This window comes from Crocodylus siamensis, chromosome 6 (genome assembly GCF_052110815.1).
Source record: "Crocodylus siamensis isolate JL-2025a chromosome 6, ASM5211081v1, whole genome shotgun sequence".
Taxonomy (NCBI): domain Eukaryota; kingdom Metazoa; phylum Chordata; order Crocodylia; family Crocodylidae; genus Crocodylus; species Crocodylus siamensis.
The window spans coordinates 22,026,963-22,035,284 of record NC_143400.1 but is presented as its reverse complement, the minus strand read 5'-3'; positions in this window follow the sequence as shown (position 1 = coordinate 22,035,284).

Sequence of the window (8,322 nt, the reverse complement as noted above, 5' to 3'; positions counted from 1 at the left end):
TCCCAAGTGTGCAGTCATTTGTTTAGATAGGAGTGGATATGCATTTCTGTATGGTTGGGTGTTGGGGTAGTGGTGTGTCCTTTGACTGCATTGGCTTTGAATTAGACTTGTCATTGAACCAAACAGAGGACTAATGTCTAGGCAAAAATCTTAAAACCTTAAAACTAGAGGTGCACTGATACATTGGTCTGATATTGGACCAGCACCAATATAAATAAAATTGACTATATCGGAAATGGGCTTTTGTTTGCCTGATGTGGCAAAATAATGTGGCTGATAAATGCCCCGTGCATGTGTGCAGCTGCAATGCAGCATGCAGGCAGTGAGGAGCAGCCCAGCAGCTTGGAGAGCTGCATCCAGTTAGTAAATCTGTTGTGGTGGAAGAGGAGTGGGGAGAGGGGAGGAAAGGGGCATGGGGGGGCAGATCGAGGCCCCTGTGGTAAGGGAGGGAGTGGGGCTGGGGCTGGAGCTGGGGTAGGGGGTGCTACAGTGAATTTTGCAGTAGTTGCAGCCCGCCCATAGTATCCCTGCCAGTGCTGCTTTTGCCTGCCCTGAACAGCTTGGCGCTGCCCCCACCAGGAAGAGCCTGGTGCCACCCTGGTCCCACAGCTGCAGCCTGCCCCACCCCACATAGATCTGGGGCCACAGTCCCCCATGCCCTCCTGGGGTGCATGCAGTGGTGGGAGCCACACCGCACCCCCGTGTCCCCCAGACAAGCTTTGGCTCTGTCCCATGCCCTGTCTCACCCTGGCTGGGCAGCCCCAGCCCCAACCCCATTCCCTCCCTCACTGCAGGGGCCTCAATTTGCCCCCCCCCATGCCCCTTGCCTTCCCCCGCCCTTCCACCACAACAGACTTACCAGCCGGACACTGCTCTTCAAGCTGCTGGGCTGCATATCGGAAATCAGATCGGTATCAGCTGGTATACCTATTTAAAAATCAGCTATCGGTATCAGCCAAAAAATATCCATGCACCCCTAGGCATGCCAAGGCAAAGACACTGATGACACAGGAGAAGCTTCTTTCCCCATCCAGTCTCCCTGGGTAGTGTAGGGGAGGGGGCCCAGAGTGGTCTGTGTGGTGTGGGTCTCTCTTCCCAGCCAGCAGCCAAAGTGATGCGCAGGTTAAGGGAAGGTTAAGGGAAGTCCCAGGTTAAGGGAAGCGCCTTGGCTGGAACCAGCACCTGGGATGAGAGCAGCTGCATGGGGAGGGATGGCAGCAGCACAGCACTTGTGCTAACAGGTGGAGAGAAAAGATGGTATAGAGAGAGAATCTGGGAGGTTTGGTGCAGGGGATGGAGAGACACAAAGGAGGGTGTGGATGGATGGACGGATGGATGGATGGATAAGTAGCCGGGAATGGAGAAGTGGTAGATGTGGATGGAGAGGCAGGCAGGTAGTGCAGGGGGCACAGAGAAGGGACTGGGCAGTCAGCAGTAGGAGTCTGTGTGATCCCTTGACAGATGCTCCCAGAGAAGTGGGCAGTAGGGGGAGGAGAGGGGTCTGGGCTGTCCCCTCTCCTGGGGTCCCCACTGTCATGGGCCCTGGGTGTGCGAGTGACAGGGCTGCCCACAGGGCTCCAGTGTATGCCTCTTTTTGTCATTTCCCTTCTTCACATTTATTGTTATTTCCCTTCATTCCTCTGCCTTCCTCCACAAGATCGGTTTCCAGTAGGAGCTCAGCCCCTTCCCACCCCTGCCCTAATTGTTAGGCAGGCACAGCCCCTACCAACGCCCTCTCTGGCGCAGCTCCTGCCCAAGCCCCTGCTGAGAGGTGCTAATAGGTATGGCTCCTTAGCCATGCACATGTACTTTGAGCCAGTGTCATGGGACCAATGCTGCACTTGCGCATACAAATGACCTACCCGTGCTCTGTGCCCCGCCATGTGTTTAATGTACGGGAGCTCTGCACTTTGCTGCCCTGGATGTGCCTCTGAACATTACATGATGCCCTGAGCTCCTGGTCGCCGTGGTATGTGTATTAGTGCTATGCACCAGGGATGGGCATTCGTTATATAGTTTGTGCCATCCACCGATGGTGTTTGCCTCTCCTAGTCCACTTTAAGGACTTCTGGGCACAGCTGTGACCCAGGAAAAGGCCGTAGGTCTGGGCCTAGGTTACTCTTGATAACTTATTATATTAGCAGTTAAAAGTAGAAAATAAAATAAAATAAAAGAAAGCATCAGTGTGGGGCAGAAGTGGAAGAAGGTGCCTGTGCTGGGTTTCTGTGCTGAGAGCAGCAGGGTAATTGGAGTTTCCTGGCCATGGTGGGCAGGGTCAGCCCAGAGGCACCTGTGCAGGGAAAGGTCATAGAATCACAGTCATAGAAGTTGGGTCGAAGGGACCTTGTAGATCTTCAAGTCTGACCCCCCGCCTGGGCAGGAATAAAAACTGGGCTCAAATGATCCCAGCTAGGTAGGCATCAAGCCTCCTCTTAAAGCCCCCCAGGGTAGGAGCCAGCACCACTTTCCTTGGAAGTTGGTTCCAGATCCTCGCCGCCCTGACCATGAAGGGACCTCACAAGATCATTGGGTCCAGTCCCCCTGCTGTTAGGCATAATAGATTTCATAGATTTCATAGACATTAGGGCTGGAAGGGACCTCGGGAGATCATCGAGTCCAGCCCCCTGCCCAAAGGGCAGGAAGTCAGCTGGGGTCATAGGATAATGCTATGAATCCCTGCACAATACTGTTTATCTGGGACAAATGCTGTCCTGGAGTCATTGAAGCCCAGGACTGAGACTTTAAGTTCCCATTCTGGGGCTGTCCCCCCTCCATCCCAATTAGGGATGGGTGGTCACCCTAGTGACGGACCCAACTGCACCCTTTACCATGCTACCCCCCACCACACCCCCAACCTTACCCCACTGGCTGCACTCCCCCCATACTGGCACAGATTCACCTCAAAGAAGCTTACTTGCAACCAAGCAGTATTACAAGCATCCTGGGCCACTGCAGCAGGAGCACTCGGCTGAGAGAGCGTGCCCTGCAGGGTGCTGTGCTCCCATTCAGACACCAGGTCACACTGCCGTTCTCCACCCGTGGGAGCTTCAGTCAAGCTGCAAATGCTTATTGCTTTTACTGGGTGCATCTACATGAGATGCTGACTACACAATAGCCAAACAATACTGCACAGTAGTGTGTCAGCACAGACAGTGCTAATATGCTACCATGCAGTACTATTAGGCTAGTGCACAGTAGCATCACCTAAAAGGTGTTCATCAACAAATGGTCCAGTTACTGTGCATTTATTTAGTACTTGTTTATACAAGTACTTGTTAATACAAGTACTAAAAAAATGCACAACTGCACACTAGTGCTTCATGTAGACATGCCCATTGATAGCTCAACTGTTTTTGCTGACTTTACTGGCAGCCATATATACCCTGACATTTTACTGACAGTCAGTAAATGTAGCGACAGTTTGCAAGCCTCAGCATAGCACTTTCCCACACCTGGACAGCATTCAGTACAGGCAAGGGCCCAGGTCAAGAGGAGGCTGAGATAGGACTAGGGGATGGATTCCCAAAGCTGGACAGTGAACCACAGGTGGGGGAGAGTCAGGGTGGGGGAAGCCAGGAGACTGTGCTCTCTCGAAGGGGATATAGTTCAATGGTAGGGTATGTGCTTTGCATGTAAGATATCCTGGGGTCCACCACCACCATCTCCATTTTCCTGTGGGCAGAGGCTGGACAGAAGGTCCCTCCAGACTCTGTATCCCTCTGACACAACCCACTGTGGGAAACAGGAAACAGTTTGAAATCCAGCAGGTTTTGACAGTCCAGCACCTTCCTTCAGACTTTGGCACCACTTCCCCACAGCGCTCCCACAAGTGTTGCTCCCTCTCCCAGTTCTCCCTGATCTCCTCTCTCTCTCCCTGGCCCAAGCTGTGCTTCCTCCTGATAGCTGCCTCTGCTCCATGCCTGCTCTGATCCACAGTTGCCTGAAACCTGCAGGGTTCCCCTCCCCAGGCCCCCACTGAGCATCAGTCTATGATGGATGTGGAGGGGAGGGGGGCAGATCAAGGCCCCCACAATAAGCAAGGGAGTGGGGGCTGCCCATCCTGCATGGTGTGTGGGGCTGGGGTGTGGACCAGAATGAAGCCACAGGCAACTCATCTAGGGGGTGGGGTGGCTCCCCACTGCTTCATGGGACCCCCAGGGTGTGCCTGAGGGGCACATGCTCCCCCAGATTTTTGTTTGAGGTAAGGGCCAATGCAGGCTGCCCACTGTGGGCTTGGGGATCCCCACGCTGCTGCCCTCCCCTGGGCGACTCACCCCTTGCCCACCTGGCAGCAGTGTGGTTGGCAGTGGTGTGGAGTTGGGCCCCCTGATGCTGCCACATGGGCAAGCTGCACACAGTGGGTGTGGGGGTCCTGCAGGGAGGGACACAGGGTGGAGAGCCCAGAGCCAGGGTTGCCAACCCTCCAGGATTGCCCCGGAGTCTCCAGGAATTAGATATAATGTCCAGGAGGTTGCGGAGTCACCCGGGAGATAAATGATAGGGCATTCATTAAAATAAATATTAAATGTTGAACCCAATTTATTCCCCCAACACATGTTGAATCCAACCCTGACCCCCATACGAGTTGGGGGTCAGGAGTGGAGGGAGCAGGGCGCACTTGTGCCCGACACACGCATGAGCCGGCTTACCTTGGTGACGGAGGCAGCAGGCAGCAATCAGCAGCGGTGGCAGCAGAGGGGGCAGCAGCAGCTGATCCCCCTAAGGTAAGAGGGGCAGAGGGAGCCAGCGCAGCTGAGGCGGATCCGAAGAGGAAGCCCTTTGGATCCCTCTTAGTTCAGCCCGCAGGCAGCTGCGCTCCTGAGCCGCGTGCGGGCAGCGCGCACGAACAGTGTGCACACATAGGCACGCTCTGTAAGGGCGGGCTAGCGTGGTGAAGGCTCCCCGGGTACAACTGGGGAACAGATACGAGGCCCTGGCAGCCGTGGTGGAGAAGGACGAAATGGATGCCTCCAGCGGGGACGATGCCACTCCTCGCAAGACACAGACGGTGCAGACAGGGAACATCAGGAGGAGGAAGCGCCGGGTCCTTGTCATCGGGGACTCCATCCTAAGGGGAATGGAGAGGTCTGCTTCATGCCTGGGGCTCGGATTCGGGACATCACAGAGAGGATCCCAGCCTACGTTGGACCTGCAGACCAGTATTCCCTGGTTCTCATTCATGTGGGAACAAATGACATGGCCAGGGGCAACCCAGACTGCATCATAAAGGACTTTGAGGCTCTGGGGGCCAAGCTCAAGGGGATGGGGGCACAGGCGGTATTCCCCTCTATTCCCCCAGTGAGTAGGTGTGGACAGCGACATGAGGCCTGCATTGGCGAGGTCAACTGGCGGTTACGGAGTTGGTGCTGCCAGGCAGGCCTCAGGTTCCTGGACAACGACCCACACTTTGGTGCAGGGGACTTGCTTGGGTGGGATGGGCGACATCTCTCCCCTAAAGGCAAGCGCATCTTCTCTTCCAGGCTGGCTGATCTTGTGCGGTGCGCTTTAAACTAGCTTCGCCGGGGGATGGGGCCACAGGAGGACTTGAGGACACCTCCCAACCAAGACAGGTGACGTGCGCAAGGAGTATCCAGGTAAGTGACAGGGGTCTAGATAGTTCTGGGAATCGGGGGGGGGGAGGGGGGCGGGCAGTGGCACACGCCTGAATTCAAGGCCTTAAATGCCTCTACACTAATGCTTGTAGCATGGGAAATAAGCAGGAGGAATTTGCCCTTCGGATAGCTAGTACAAACCCGGACATAGTAGGGCTCACAGAAACCTGGTGGGATTCATCCCACAACAGGGGGGTTAACATTAGGGGCTACAGACTGTACAGCGGGGATAGAGCGGGGAGGAAAGGCGGGGATGTGGCGCTCTACGTCAAAGAGCAATACATGTCCTCAACCTGGTGGAGGGACTCCAGGTCCTCGACCACCTGGGCGACAGCGATCATCGCCTGCTGGGATTCACCAGCCAGGGCAGGGTGTCAAGGGTCTGCAGCAAGGCAGTAGCCCTGGACTTCAAAAGGGCCGACTTCAATGAGTTTAGGAGATTGGTAGAAGAGACACTGGGGTCTTGGAGGGTAGAGGAACTGGGTGTCCAAGATGAGTCGCTTCTTAAGGAGATGATCCTCCATGCCCAAGGGGTGACGATCCCAATAAGAATCAAACGGGGCAAGAGTGCTCAAAAGCCTTCCTGGCTCACCAAGGGTATTTGGGAATGCCTGATTGCCAAAAAGGAGGCGTACACCTAGTGCAAGGGAGGGGCTATCACCAAAGAGGAGTATACCTCTACCACTCAGGTCTGTAGGGGGGCGGTTAGGAAAGCTAAGGCAGATACGGAGCTAGGGCTAGCATCAAGGATCAAAGATAACAAAAAGTCCTTTTTCAAATACATAGGGAGAATGAAGAAGGTCCTGGGTAATGTGGGGCCCCTGCAAGATATGCTTGGCGATCTGGTGGTTGCACCAGAGGAGAAAGCAGACCTCTTTAACAATTTCTTTGCCTCCATTTTCTTGTGCAGGGACCGGGACTCCAGTACTGAGATTCAGGACGGACTCAGGAGAAACTCTGCCAGCCCTAGGGTCGGGGAGGGCCGAGTTAGGGAACTTCTGGAGCGGCTGGACGTGTTCAGATCAGCAGGTCCAGACGCTTTCCACCCCAGGGTGCTGAGGGAATTGTAGGGGTTATCAAGGGGCCCCTGGCACGGCTTTACCAGCACTCGTGGTGCTCGGGCCAGGTGCCGTGTGACTGGAAGAAGGCCAACGTGGTCCCCATCTTTAAAAAGGGAGGAGGGAGGACACGGGCTACTATAGGCCCATTAGTCTTACTTCAATCCTGGGGAAGCTCTTTGAGAAGATCATCAAGGAGCACATCTGTGATGGGCCGGCTTCAGGGATGATGCTCAAGGGCAACCAGCACGGGTTCATTAGGGAGAGGTCCTGTCAGACCAACCTGATTGCCTTCTACCATTAATGGATGCAGGTGTCGTGGTGGATGCAGTCTTTCTGGACTTCAGGAAGGCCTTTGACACTGTCTCCAACCCCATTCTCATTAAAAAGCTAGGTGACTGTGGCATTGATGCCTACACAGTCAGATGGATTGGAAATTGGCTGAGGGGCCGCACTCAGAGAGCGGTGGTGGACGGGTCATATTTGACCTGGGGGGATGTGGGCAGTGGGGTCCCCCAGGGCTCAGTGCTCAGGCCCGCACTGTTCAATTTCTTTATTAGCGACTTGGATGACGGGGTGAAAAGCACCCTGCTTAAATTTCCAGACGACACCAAGATTTGGGGGTGAGGTGAGCACACTAGAAGGGAAGGACAGATTACAGCGGGACCTGGACAGGTGACAGGGGTGGGCAAATGAAAATAGGATGGGATTCAATACTGACAAGTGCAGGGTGCTGTGCTTGGGCAGTAGGAACCAGCATCATACCTACAGGCCAGGGAACTCCCTATTCAAAAGCACGGTGGCAGAAAGAGATCTTGGAGTCATCATTGACTCCAAGATGAACATGGGCCGGCAGTGTGGGGAGGCAGTCAGGAAAGCCAACCGCACCTTGGCATGCATCCACAGATGCATCTCGAGCAGGTCCAATGAGGTGATCCTCCCCCTCTATGCAGCACTGGTCAGGCCGCAGCTGGAGTACTGCGTCCAGTTCTGGGCGCCGCACTTCAGGAGGGATGTGGACAGCATGGAGAGGGTCCAGAGGAGGCCACTCGCATGATTGGGGACAGCAGGGCAGGTCCTACGAGGAGAGGTGATGGGACCTGAACCTGTTCAGCCTCCACAAGAAAAGGCTGAGGGGGGACCTGGTGGCCATCTATAAACTTACCAGGGTGGACCAGTGGGTTTTGGGAGAGACCTTGTTCCCCCAAGCGCCTCCCGGAGTAAGAAGAAATAACGGCCATAAGTTGCTACAGTGTAGGTTTAGACTAGATATCAGGAGGCGCGACATCACGGTCAGGGTGGCTAGGATCTGGAACCAACTTCCAAAGGAAGTGGTGCCAGCTCCTGCCCTGGGGGTCTGTAAGAGGCTGGACGTTTACCTGGCTGGGGTCATTTGCGCCCAGTTTTCTCTCCTGCACAGGGCAGGGGGTCAGACCAGATCTGCAGGGTCCCTTCCCAGGTGGTGGGGGTGGGCGGGTGGGCGTGTGCCCCACCTTTACAGTTTAGCAGGGTGGTCCCCCTAGGCATCGGGGTGTTCGAACGGGTAGGGCCCCTAAGCTGGAGCGGGCAGCGCCGTGGAAACCCATTGCTGCGCAGTCAAGGATTCTGGTCGACCCAATCATTTTTTTTTTACCGAAAACTGTTTACGGAGA